This window comes from Anser anser, assembly GCF_964211835.1.
Source record: "Anser anser genome assembly, chromosome: 1".
Lineage (NCBI taxonomy): Eukaryota > Metazoa > Chordata > Aves > Anseriformes > Anatidae > Anser > Anser anser.
The window spans coordinates 179,654,814-179,669,219 of NC_139720.1; the positions used below are offsets into that span (position 1 = coordinate 179,654,814).

A 14,406-nucleotide genomic window follows, 5' to 3' on the forward strand; every position below is an offset into this window, starting at 1 on the left:
TATGGTGTAGTATCTAATCTTAATCTAGGTTATGCAGGATACCAGGTGCTTATTTGCTACGGTGGGTAGATAGACTTTTCCTCTTAATGTGACTCAGACACAAAATTTCTCATAGACTCATTCTGAGGTATGCACACAATACAGGTCAGAACAGCAGGTCAGGTTAGACTTTTCACACACCAGGAACACCCTCCCTGTACTTCAAAGGCCAACAAACCTTTTACGATCAGTAAAATGTGTGGTCTCAACTCTCACATAGCACAGGTGGGACACAGTCAGACTGCCTCCTCCCATTTCCCTTCCAGTAGTTATATCTTGTACGTTAACACTGTATCCACTAGTGTTTACCCATATGTTAACTCTGTGTACCCACTAATGCTACTCAATAGTTCTCCTTCTACAGAGCTGCATGCCAGCTGACCACAATAATTCACTGTCCTGTCTCTGAAGCTCTGATCTGAAAAGCAATAAAAAAAAGCTGTAGACAATGTGTAGTGTAGCCCCACGCTCCCTATCTGCAGCTTGGAGTTAGAGCCCTTTTCCACTCCCATGGTCCTAAATGCCAAGCTCAGCTCTCTGGCTTGGGACAGGCCATCACACCACCAGGGATGCTGGAAGAACATGGAGAGACATGGGTTTGGTCTACAGGTAATTTCCGTGGAATAGCATTAAGGATGTTAACATTGACCTCAACCCTACAGCTTCCTCCCTAAAACTGTTCCCTGCTTCCTGAAGGGCAGAGAGGGACTACACTACAGTATGAGTGGCAGTATTTGCCTGCAGTTCCCAAGGCATTCAAACCACCAAGTGAAATCCCCACTTCCAGCAAGCTACCAGCTATCACCCTTGTGGAGTCAGCTGTGAGCCCTCAAGCCCGCATCCAGCAAAACAGAAATTAAAATTACTCCCCAGACTTTGTAGATGTCTGAAAATTAGCTTGTGAGGAATTTTCCATTTGGGACAGAGAAGATGACCATGTCTCTGCTCTTGCCAAAGAAGCCAAGAGGTCCCTAGACCAAAACATGTCACCTGTTGTCCCTTCCTGTGCCAGTGCCTATATCGTCATGAAGCATTTGCAGTTTCCTTCTTCATTCTGGCCACTGTGTGTTCAGTGGCTGCAGTGGTGTGCAAGTGGAGAAAGCGGCTGGCAGACCCTTATTTTCAAACACTGGAAGGCAGCAGTAAGAGCAGGAGCAGCAGTACTACTTCATGTGAAACATGTCTGAAACAGCTTTCTTGTTGCAATCACAGCATTATCAGCTCCAGTTTACAAATGGAAAAAAAAATGAGGCTTATGGTAGATCCATACTAGGAAAGTCTTCAGAGCAATGAAGTCCATTATGAGTGATGTTTTTAACCACCGTTTTGCATAAGCTTAAGCCCCCAATAGATTCATGAAGCTGGCAGCAGCATCTTTTTGAGTAGCTTATTTTGTAGGGCACAGATATAATCTGTTCTTGCAAAAACACTTTTCACAGCAGAAGTGGCATTTCCACTGGAGGATTTCATGGTACAGATAATAATTTAATGTAAGGTAGACAAGACCTGGAAGGCATGTAATAGTGTCTAAGCTCAAAGAACCAGAGCCATGGTGGTAAAGCAAGAAACCAAATCCAGGCCTCTTCCTCCCAAGTTATAGCAATCTGCTTTCCTGGGGTAAATCACAGTTCTTTAAAGGGAATGGAGAGACCTAAGCTGTCGTTAGTGTTTTCATAAGGGCTGAAGCCCTGAGCCCCTATCCAAAAGGAGCACACTGGCTCACATCATAGCAGTTATAGGCTACCAACCATTCTCTGCACCGCAAGAAAAACGCTTTGCACACTCCAGAGCAGAGTTCAGGTGCAAAACAGCACATACATACTGAAGGCAACCAGTAAGCCTATGCTAAATCCTGGTTTACTCTCAGATTGTGGTATTCTGATATTGCATAACCACCACTTCTTTCCCAGATAGTCTCTTTGTGTGAATGAACTAATCTTCTCCAAACAAAACTAAGGACATCCTGGAAACAGACCAAAAGGTGCTATTGATGAGGGTTTGTTCCTTATCAACCCTGTTTGGTCCTAACCAGCCCTCCAATGCTGTCCACCCAGGTCTTGTTCTGACAAATACCTGCCATCCTGGCACATCCCTTGTTAGGAAATACTGCTCTGGTGGGCTGCAACCCAAGTCTCAGGTTATGTTCAGATGTTAGACCAAAAGGGCCCAGAAAAGACCCAAAAGGACAAATGCTTCTTCACTTGGATATGAGGGAAACAAGCAGGCTGCTGTAACGAGTAAGCTCAGAGCAGGGTGCAAACAGACCACCCCGCATCACTTTTCCTTAAAATCAGGCCTCATTCCCAGGGACAGAGACATTTAGCAGGATAGATGTAGCCTCAAGGGAGAGCCTAGTACAAGGAATAGGGAAACCGGCCTGACGGTACAGATGCACCTATACATACGTACAGGAGGCTCAGGGGAGACCTTATTGCTCTCTACAGCTACCTGAAAGGAATGTGTGGGGAGCTGGGGGTCAGCCTCTTCTCACAGATAACTAGTGATAAGACTAGAAGGAATGGCCTCAAGTTGCACCAGGGGAGGTTCAGGTCAGAAATGAGGAGACATTTCTTCTCAGAAAGAGCAGTCAGGCACTGGGATGGGTTGCCCAGGGAGGTGGTGGAGTCACTGTCCCTGGGGGTGTTCAAGTAAAGGTTGGATGTGGTGCACGTGGACATGGTTTAGTGGGTGACATTGGTAGTAGGATGATGGTTGGATCAGATGATCTTGGAGGTCCCTTCCAACCTTCGTGATTCTATGGTTTTATAGACAGTGAACAAGCTGCATGCTCCATTCCCAACCCACACGGCAGCCCCTTGGAAGCCTGCAAACTGCTTGAAGACAGCTGGCTATGGCACGCACAAGCCCACTGACCTTGCTAAGGCACCTGGAGTCCTGCTGGCTACAGAGATGACAACCTGGCATCACAGGCAGCCACACTTGCAAGCTCCAGTGTGTAGCAGGCGAATGCAGATTCAAAGGCAGCTTTGGATAGATAGCATAGACACAGCTTGTGAGTTTGGAGCCTGGATCTCTAATCAGGAGAAAAACCTGCTTTCTGAAATAACAGTGAGCCTCTGTTCCTTCCATAGACCAGTACCGCAAATGAACTGCAAAGCTCACATAACAGCTTCTCGACGGTTTTTCTTTTAACCATGAGAGCCAGTCCCGATAAAGGAAGCAAATATTAGCCAAGCAATGATAGCTAATCAGTCTTTGGCAATTTCTATTGTATACCTGTTTGTACATTGTCTCGCAGAGACAATGGGGATCTACATTTTTCTTCTTAGTCTAGGCAAAATTACTAGTACATGTAAGTATCTTTAGATCAATGAAACACCCTTCATCTGAAAAATAAGTCAGGCTTTCTGTCTGCATTTTAGAGGAGAGAAACTTTGCTTACATGCCATAAAGGAAGCTTGCACTTATTTAGGAATTTCCACTTGGAAAAAAAAAAAAAAAGAAAGATAAATACAGGAATTTTCTCTTTGAAGAGCTGCACCCACCATTACTTCCTTGTTGTGCAACAGACCTAGTGGGCAATCCGGGGCAAAGTCCCTTGGGCACAGACCTTCTGTTTGATTTCAGAGGGAGTTAGACACCAAAATGCTTTTGCAAAGAAAAGAAACAAAAACTTTATTCTCTCAGAGGCCTGTTCAGCAGAGCTCTTCTCAAACCCAGCCTAATTTAGCCATTATGTTTATTACGGCAGGGATTATTGTGATTATCATTCAGCAGAGATAGGTGATTCAGATCATCTGCTGTCCAAAACTGCTGGCTCAGTCTGAAGTCTTTGGAGTCAAATACTATTTGATCATACTTGGTGGTATGAATATAACCCATCTACATATGGAAAAGGGAGTATTTCCATGCCTCAGAGGCACATGTTGACATCAAATGCATTAACAAGAATAAGAGGCACTTATCTGTTACAGGAACAGGAACCAAATTACACATGCAGAATTAAAGGCACAAAGATATACCTTGTCTCAGTTAGCTTAGCAGGCCAATGACAGGATGAAGAATTGAATGTAGGTTATGCATCTTGGTTCCAACTATCAAATCATCATGAACTCATATATTTATTAAAGCTTACGTGACAATCTCATATTGTTTCTGAACTGCTCAGGACATTCCCAGGACAGGCTTATGGTGTACTTTCTTACAAAACAAACAAAAATTAAAACCAAGAAGATTCAAAATGGGATTTAGTGTCTAATTGTGTTAACCTGACAGAACAGTTCAGAAAGTACTGCACTGCACCTTACGTTTTGCAAGTCTAATGTAAAAACGTTTCCACTCTTCGCCTGCAGACGCGATAAGACACCAAGCCTCATGGAATCAGCATTCCAGTGCCTGTCGTCCGGTTCCCTGTATACTGTGGATTTAGAAAAGCTTGCCTAAAGTTTGTAAAATCCCCCCTCCCACCAAAATATGTATTTCTGAAGCCAAAAAGACAGAAAAAAAAATATTAATTCAAATTCATCCTGTGACACAAGAATATAACAGATAATATTCTTTTTTTTCTTTTTTTTTTCTTTTTTAAAGGTGATTGCAAAATAGTTCTTCCTGAATCTAACTAGTTTGGGCTTCTTTGGTTATAGGATCATCATGTAGTGAAACAAGAAGGTCAGGGTGGGCAGCGCTCTTTGGTAAGATATTACGTAACAACTGACACCATAAAATCCTACTATTTCCCAAGATCATTGTCAGATATAGCCCTATTCTACTGTGCTAATCACTTTACATATTACTTGCTCTTTTTCCCCTCTAAGAGATTTATGTGCTTATGCAATGTACTTTGGTGTCACCTATCAAAAAGACCATCTTTTTGGAAGCCATTATGCAAATACTTTCATTTAATCCCTTTATCAGTAGCATGTCAGGTTAGTGTTTTAAAAGCCATCCCTCTGGGCTATGTCCAAAGTAAGAAAGAGTATGAGAAATGCTATCTCCTAGTTTAAAAAAGGTTTTAGTAAGGATGAGTCTCAGTTTTACAAGACTGTAAGAAAGGGGAATCTTTCTGTAGCAGAAAAAGGCACAAAGTACTATCTGCAGAGAGGGCAAAATTTCCTTTACAGCTTTAAAAATGCCACTGACATAAGCTGAGCTGATTGAGCTGCCAAAACTGAAAAAAAAAAAAAAAAAAAAAAAAAAGATTACCTACAATGTCAAAGAAGAAAGACTTAAGCAGAAGAAGACAGCAGGTGAGGTATGTGCCAGACAGAAGGATGAGGAATGATTAACAACAGATTCTCTGGCTTGGCAGAAGAGCTTGTTACTTTTTGAAACAAAGCAACCTAGAGACTCTTGGATAAATTAATTATGTCTAGTCATAATCTGCCTGTGAGTTCAACGCCAAAAGAAATCAGGGAAATGTAGTCCTGTTCTGTAAGAACAGGAAGACAATGAGCAGAAGAGAGAAAGCATGGCATAAAAGAGAGAGCATAAACAAAAACTGGTACGTTTTGTTAGAGAACATCAAAATTCATGAAAAGCAAAACCTAGAGGAGACATAAATGTGTATATATGAGATATGGACAGCAGTGCCAAAGTATGCTGATATGGCGAGTAAGAATGAAATCCCACTGCAAGGACATTAAAGAAAATGTAATAACTACTTCATTAAGAGAAACAATAATAAATCCAGAGAGTGGGGTATATTCATACAGCATGATAAAGAAGGGCAGAAGAAAACATTTGGGATGAGAAGGGTCAAAGGACAGCAAGGCTAGGAAAGAGGTGTGTTTTTGCACTCAGATTAAGATACATTTGCATGGAGGGTTAACCACATGTATAAAGGCAGGAGAAACCGTCATGAAAATGCTTTTAAAGAGAAAGAATAATTGTTCAACCATAACCTGGAGCAATGACAAGGCAGGGGGCTTGTTATTGCTGACAACAGATAACTGCTCCATCGAAAGGCATCTTGGAAATAGAGCCAGAAAGAAGTTGAAGTGAATTATTCACTTCAGTATTACATTGAAGATAAGTTGATTTTCAGAAGTAAAATTCAATGCACAGTTAGGAAAGACTCCAACCTAGTAACAGTTCTCTTCTCACCCAAGCTGCTATTTTTTTAGCTCTTTAGTACACTGCAATCGAAACGCTCTGAATCTTGTGTTTTAGTTCCTGTCCCTTCCCCTCTAAATCCACATCCAGTGATGAGAATCACTATGCCTTCAGAAAGACTTGTCATTCATACTTATGTCCTCAGTCTCAGGGAACAGAGGAACATGCGGTCATGGTCTGAGCCACTGACTCCAAACCCAACACTCACAGGCACCCATATAATAAAGACTTAATCCAGAAAGGTTCTTGAAACATCTGCTCCACATACCACCGTATTGCAGATCCCAAAACATTCCACCCCTTTGAACAACAAGACCTTTATTAATAAAACAAAAGCCACTTCTCTAATGCTTGCACATGCCTCTGGATGGTGAATATAAATACAGCCACTTGGCCAAAGGGAAGGCTCCCAGCTGCTTTTATGACTCGGCATGTTCCAGGCAAACTGCTGCCTCTGTCAGCTCACAGAGCAGCACTAGACTCACGCACTGATGGCCCCAGCTGCTCCATGAATGAGAAATGTGGCTGGTCCATGCAGCAGGCAGCAAGTGTTTCATGACCACATGGCTCAATACGCACGTTCCCTGCTGTGCTGAGTTAATGGATAGGAAACAAAAAGTCTTCTCCCCCATAATAAAGCCACATCTGAATGTTGTGGTCATCACTGAATCATAGAATCATGGAAGCCCAGAATGGTTTGGGCTGGAAGGGACCTTAAAGTCCATCTAGTTCCAACCCCCTGCCATGGGCAGGGACACCTTCCACCAGACCAGGTTGCTCTAAACACCACCCAGCCTGGCCTTGAACACTTCCAGGGATGGGGCATCCACAGCTTCTCTGGGCAACCTGTGCCAGTGCCTCACCACCCTCATAGTGAAAAATTTCTTCCTTATATCTAATCCAAATCCCTTTTGCCTTTTAAAACCATTACACCTGCCTTGCTGAACTTCATGAGCTCCACACAGGCCCAGCTCTCAAGCCTGTCCAGGTCCCTCTGGATGGCATCCCTTCCTTCTATCTTATCAACTGCACCACTCATCCTATCTGGTCCTCTTCTTCTTACTCTTTCTACTCATCTTGTATCTCAGCACAGGGTTGCCTTCACCACCCTAAGGAGGTAAATGCAATAAGTGATTTTTCGTAGAAGTTGTACCAATACTTTCCTTCTCACGGATACAAAAAGATCTCCCCCCTTTTTACTTAAACAATGTAAAGTGCAATATGTTCAAGTGCACCAAAAATGTTAGTGACCACATGCTCTTAAAAGGCAAAATCTTCTTGGCATGGTAGCAATAGGTCCTCCTTCAGATCTTCATCTTCAGCCAGATATCACAATGAAGACAATATGGAAAATACCTGGAGCTGGAATAAGAAATGAAGAAACCTATAGACTATCGTTTGGATACAGCTACAACTTCATTTAGCCATTAGCATCATGAATATTTTCACATTAATATTATATAACCCCAAGGAGGCCCTTAACATGCATTTCAAAGGCCTCATTGGCTCCCAGCAAGGAGAATATTCTCATGCCTTTCCTGTGGCACACACACAGAGTTACACCTTCTCTACACCTACTGAGCCTGCTTGGAGCATTGTTACCACCAGAGCATTCATATATCCAGGATCAAGGTGTGGCCATTGCATCTTCAAACAGCCCGATATCATGTGGCATAGACGTGATGCATTCATACATGAGATAGACTACACAGGGACTTGAGTATGATCCAACAAAATAGATGAGCAGCTATTTGCATGAGTATTCTTTTCAGCTACATTCATCATTCTGGAATTAGTGAAAAAAAAAAAAGGAAAAAAAAGAAAAAAAAAAGAGCTCACACCCAGATTGACCCTAGAAAAGAAAGTGCTCATTTGGTTTTATAAACTATTCATCTGTTTTGTTTTGCTGTACTTGTAGACAGACATGTGCTTTGGGCTTTACTATGGACACAATAATACATTCTGACCAGATAGACACTTTGCATAATGGCAACTGCAAGCAATGCCAGAGCAACCTTGTTCTCCTTGAAATAAATAGATGGAGCACAGGAGAATGTGCATCCTGGGCACAGTGGAGGAGGGACACGCTCAGAGATATTCTCTGTAGCTGATTGACCTGAACTCTAACAAAAGTGGCAAGCCAGATATCTGCAAATCTCAGGATGGGATAGGCTGTGTCACCTGCAGTTGCTATTATGCAACTCAGCCTGCTTCTCAGAACAAATTAGCATACCTGTTTTCAACTTTTGAGATGAATGAAGCAAGGAAGTCTGAAGAAAATAGTGTGGCCCAAGCAGCCCACCCTCTCCCCACCCTGGGGAGCCTTGAGCAAGGAAAGCTTTCCTACAATACTGCTCACACTATAACATGCATTCTGATTGTTTTCCCTGCTGTTAAGAGTACTGTAGGCTTTCTACAGGCTCCAGAGTTTATTAGTCCAATCCATCCTCAGCTGCAGTGAGTTTAATCCAGTCGCGCAGAGAGCATAGGTAACGACCCCTGTATTAACACATTTACAAGGGCAAATGCCTCATTTTCAGCCTTTTGTAATAAAGCCAAATTTCAAATGTCTGAGTTCAGTGTTTGCCCTAATGTTTTTCTAAGACTCAAGAGGACCAGAACAATTTTTTGTTGCTATTGCTTTGAGAACGAGGTTAAAGGAGAACAGACAGTTCTCCTGAATGCTGTTTTTTCGGCAGAATTGTGAAAAGCCTCACTGGCTTTCAGAAGGAACCCAGCAATCAAATGAACCTAGTGCAGGGGCTGAAAAATGTTTCTTGCTGAGCTCAAGAGAAATCTGATTGAATTTTGCCAAGTTATAAATTCATATTTGTTGTGGTTTAACCCGGCTGGCAGCTAAACACCACACAGCCGTTCGCTCACCCTCCCCCCTCCCTCTCTGGGATGGGGGAGAGAAACGGGAAAGTGAAGCCTGTGAGTTGAGATAAAGACAGTTTATTAAGACAGGAAAATAATAATAACAATAATAATAATAATAGTGATAATGGTAATAGTATTAACAATAATAATGTGTAAGAAAACAAGTGATGCACAATGCAATTGCTCACCACCCGCTGACCGATGCCCAGCCTATTCCCGAGCAGCCGGCCCCCCCACCCCGGCCAGCCACCCCTATATATTGTTTAGCATGACGTCAGATGGTATGGAATACCCCTTTGGCCAGTTTGGGTCAGCTGTCCTGGGTCTGTCCCCTCCCAGCTCCTGCTGCACCCCCAGCCTGCTCGCTGGCAGGACAGAGCAAGAAGCCGAAAAGTCCTTGGCCTGGTGTAAACACTGCTCTGCAACAATTAAAACATCAGCATGTTATCAGCGCTCTTCTCATCCTAATCCAAAACATAGCACCCTACCAGCTACTATGAGCTACTTAACTCTGTCCTAACTGGAACCAGGACAATATTTTACAGAAAAATATCACATACACAATACAAGGTCATTCATACAACAGAGGGGAAAGTCTCTAATGCAGAGACCCAAGGGTGAACTGCTGAGCCACGTTACCTCTCAGGCATCTTTGGACAAGTCTCTGTGCCTGGTTAATCAGCACCAGCAGAAGATGGTGTTGCACCCAGCTGCCCCCCTGCAACAGTACAGAGCCCCCTCAATAGAGTCAAAGGAACACAGTATGAGCCCTCACCCCCATTCCAGTTCACAGCCCAGTTTAACCCGTTAGTGAAACTGGGTTTGTGCTAAGATGGTGCCCTGTGAACACGAGCGGTGAGACTTGAATGAGCACATGCTCCTGTCTGATATCTGCCGCCCCATCAGGAACTTCTGACAGAGTGGCTGTGATAAACAGTAGAGAAGGATGGGGAAGTGATAACATCTTGAATTGCTATAGGTTGAATTGCACATGAACGTGAGTTGGAGTACTCACAAAAGCTTGCAAATGTAATTCAGAACATATGGCATGTTCCCGGGGGCCTGTTTACACAACAGTGTATTTAGACTGAGACACTGTCAACTTAAAGAAAAATAAGACTCTCCTCAATCATTCTTTGCATGGGCTCTCTTATTTCAAAATATGAGTGACTGATTCTTGAATAGTTTAGTCCACCCTGACTTGAAGTAGGCTAATTTGAAAACAACACCCCAACTATGGAATTGGAGCACCCGCCTAGAGAATGAATAGATATTAATAGATCTCTATGTAGACAAGTCTGGAGCAATTTCTCTAAACACGTATCAAAAACAGGTTAGAGTGTAGCAGCAGAGGAATGAGAGTAAAAAGGAAAGATGAGCAGTGAGAAATCTGGGTGTAAAAAAAAAAAATATATTATAACGTTGACCTATCTAGCCATTAATTGCTGTAAATGCATCTTTTTGCATGCCTGTCTAAATAGTCAAACGGAGTAACTGCAAAATATATGGATTTTTTTCACAGATTTTGGCTGTGGAACCTGTTTTTTTCTTTACAGTTTGGATTTCAGCTTCTCCCTGAAGGTAAATGAGTGTCATGTCATAAGCTTGACAAGGACCCATCTGCACCTCTACGTATTAAAAACTCAATCATCTTCCCATAAGACATACTCCCAATCACTGTTTTAGCAGAACAGCAGCTAATTTCCAATAGCCTGTGGAAGGCTGCCATTGGAATTGGAATTTCCTGCCAGGCTGGTTTCTGCCAGTTCGTGACAGAATTTGCACTGCTTTATCATCACAATCTCACTAGGAATCTGAAGCAGTGGTAAAAATGGTATTTATACAGAAATAAACCTTGTTCCCATACAAATACATTCTATGACATCAGAATAGTTCATTTTTGCCCACAAAAATTATTAAGTCCGTTATAATGAATGATTCTGTGCATTTATCTATAATTATCATGAATTAATCTGCTACATTTTCTGTTTCAATGGCAGTTTTTAAATAACATTGTTAGCATCCTCATCAAACAGGATCTCATACTTAGAGATCTGATCTCTTCAGTTGTTTACTTAAAAAATGTATCTTCACCTTCCTTATATACCAGGTTTTAAACTCTGAATGAAAGTAGAAATTCAGTACCTGAAATTCAAATTCAGTAAATTCAGTAAAATTCAGTAGAAATTCAGCCTTGGATATGGGGAAAGCAGACTTCAGGCTGCTCAGGGAACTAGTCAGCAAGGTCCCCTGGGAAACTGCTTTTGAAGGCATTGACGTCCATCAGTGCTGGTCAATCTTTAAGCACTGCCTCCTAAAAGCACAAGATCAGGCGATTCCAAAATATCGGAAGGCAGGCAAGCAGGGCAGAAGGCCGGCCTGGCTGACCAGGGAACTTCTACTGGAGCTTAGGCAAAAAAAGAAAGTGTACAGCTGCTGGAAGGAGGGTCAGGCGACAAGGAATGAATACAGGGATGCTGTTTGTGTATGTAGGGAGAAAATTCGTGTGGCCAAAGCCCAACTAGAGTTGAAGCTGGCCATGTGTGTGGGAGACAATAAAAAGTTTTTTTTAGATATGTGAACAGAAAAAGGAGAACCAAAGAAAACATAGGTCCTCTACTAGATGGGGAGGGTCTCCTCACAGACAATGACATAGGCAAAGCAGAGATGTTTAACGCCTTCTTCGCCTCTGTCTTCAACACTGATGATGGACTTCGGGACCCTGGGTACCCTGAGCTGGAGGACCATGACGGTGGGAATGACAAACTCCCAATCGACCCTGAACGTGTGCGGGATTTGCTGCTCCACCTGGATCCATACAAGTCCATGGGTCCGGATGAATTCATCCCAGGGTGCTTAAAGAGCTGGCTGATGTCATCACGGGACCTCTCTCAATTATTATTCAACGATCTTGGGAATCTGGAGAGGCCCCATTGGACTGCAAGCTGGCAAATGTTGTGCCAATTTTCAAGAAGGGTAAGAAAGAAGACCCTAGCAATTACAGGCCTGTCAGTCTCACGTCAGTGCCTGGTAAAATTATGGAGAGGATGATCCTTGAAGTTACTGAAGCACACCTGGGGGACAATGCAGTCATTGGTCCCAGCCAACATGGGTTTATGAGGGGTAGGTCCTGCCTAACAAATTTTATTTCCTTTTATGATAAGATCACCCATCTAGTCGACCAAGGGAAACCAGCTGATGTAATCTTTTTGGACTTCAGCAAAGCTTTTGACACGGTTTCCCATAGGATCCTATTGGACAAAATGTCCAGCATACAGCTAAACAAAAACATCATACAATGGGTGAGCAATTGGCTGATGGGCAGGGCTCAAAGGGTTGTGGTAAACAGGGCCACATCTGGCTGGCGGATGGTCACTAGTGGGGTCCCTCAAGGCTCCATTTTAGGGCCAGTCCTCTTCAATGTTTTTATAAATGATTTGGATGTAGGACTAGAAGGAGTTTTGAGCAAATTTGCCGACAACACCAAACTTGGAGGAATTGTGGACTCAGATGAGGGTGGAAAGGCCTTGCAGAGAGATCTGGACAGATTGGAGAGCTGGGCGAACACCAACCACATGAAGTTTAACAAAAGCAAGTGCTGGGTCCTGCACCTGGGATGGGGCAACCCTGGCTATATGTACAGACTGGGCGATGAGATGCTGGGGAGCAGCCCCGCAGAGAGGGATCTGGGGGTTGTGGTTGACAGCAAGTTGAATATGAGCCAGCAGTGTGCCCTGGCAGCCAGGAGGGCCAACCACATCTTGGGATGCATCAAGCACGGCATTGCTGGTCGGTCGAGGGAAGTGATTGTCCCGCTCTACTCTGCGCTGGTGCAGCCTCACCTCGAGTACTGTGTGCAGTTCTGGGCACCACAGTACAAAAAGGACATTAAACTGTTGGAGAGTGTTCAGAGGAGGGCGACGAAGATGGTGAAGGGCCTAGAGGGGAAGACATATGAGGAGTGGCTGAGGTCACTGGGCCTGTTCAGCCTGGAGAAGAGGAGGCTGAGGGGGGACCTCATCGCAGTCTACAACTTCCTCATGAGGGGGAGTGGAGAGGCTGGTGACCTATTCTCCGTAGTCACCAGTGACAGGACCCGCAGGAACAGTGTTAAGCTGAGGCAGGGGAAGTTTAGGCTGGACATCAGGAAGAGGTTCTTCACCAAGAGGGTGGTCGCACACTGGAACAGGCTCCCCAGTGAAGCAGTCACTGCATCAAGCCTGTCTGAATTTACGAAGAGATTGGACTGTGCACTTAGTCACGTGGTCTAAACTTTTGGGCAGACCTGTGCGGTGCCAGGAGTTGGACTTGATGATCCTTATGGGTCCCTTCCAACTCGGGATGTTCTATGATTCTATGATTCTATGAAAGTCTCTCCCTTCACCTTTAAAATGCAGTTAGTTTCTCAACTCACTAGTTTTGATTTTAATGGAAGGAACACTGCTCCATGTGTTGCTTAAAAATGGGGAGTAACTCTCACCATCTATAGATACCAGGAGAACCTGAAGTCTCTGACAGATGAGTTCTGGCAGCTTGTGGCACAACACTGGCAGAGGGTTCTGCATCCGGCTGCCTCACTTTGCTGGAGACATCATTCAGTAAGACTGCAGAATGCATGGTACTCCCCACCTCAGAGGAAATGCCTAGAGGAAGCAGTGTTTGCATCCAGGATGTGCTACCCTTTGTTCACTACCTCTTTGGTTCCAGGAAAATGTGGAATATGGGGCAGGACCAGCAGTAGAGAAGTGGCAAGGGTTGCGACGTCTCCTACATGGGTGACAGCAATCGATCCAAGCCTCCATGAAACAAGGTGTGCAGGAATGGAAATGGGAGTACCCAAGGCAACCCAGCTCTCAGAAGAACATGGCATACTGTGAAATGGATCTTAAAACTTGACTCATTTCCCCAGCTGGTTCAGCTACACTCAGCTATGCTATCCAAGCCTGGGTGAAGCCACCTCGCCGAGCCCAACAACACTGCTAGCCACTGGCAAGGCACTTTGTGGATGTCAGACCATAAAGAGGGAAAAGCACGGGAGAGAGATGCTACACTCACACCAAATGCTGTATAGATACTGTACAAGGAGCTTTCCTTCTGTTGGATTTACTTGCACCTGCTATAATCTAATTAGGAGGAAATTGGACTTGTCTTGCTCACATCATAAACACAGGCAAACATAAATGTATAAATCTTCCTCTTAAACTCCTTTTTCTTCCTTCTGAAATGCTGGAAGACTGCCCTGTGAACCCAATGTGTAATTCTCTTTTGCATAGCATGATGAATAATGGATCAAGGTTATATCTACCACAGATGAAAATGATGCTGTTCTGAAATCCATTCACTGCTTCATGGACCCCAAATCCTCTAGGTGCTATATATTTCAGCTGTCATAAATCCATGTAATGTTCCTGTGCA

At 43.7% G+C, this 14,406-nt stretch overlaps 1 protein-coding gene across 1 annotated transcript in view; it reads right to left on the minus strand.

Annotated features, from left to right (window-relative positions):
- OLFM4 (olfactomedin 4) overlaps positions 1-7,473 on the minus strand; it is a 32,054-nt gene extending 24,581 nt beyond the window's left edge. Inside the window, exon 1 of the mRNA XM_083821608.1 lies at positions 7,289-7,473. The gene's annotated coding sequence lies outside the window, so the exon portion shown is untranslated. The remainder of the gene's footprint in view (positions 1-7,288) is intronic.
- Between the last annotated feature and the right edge of the window lie 6,933 nt (positions 7,474-14,406).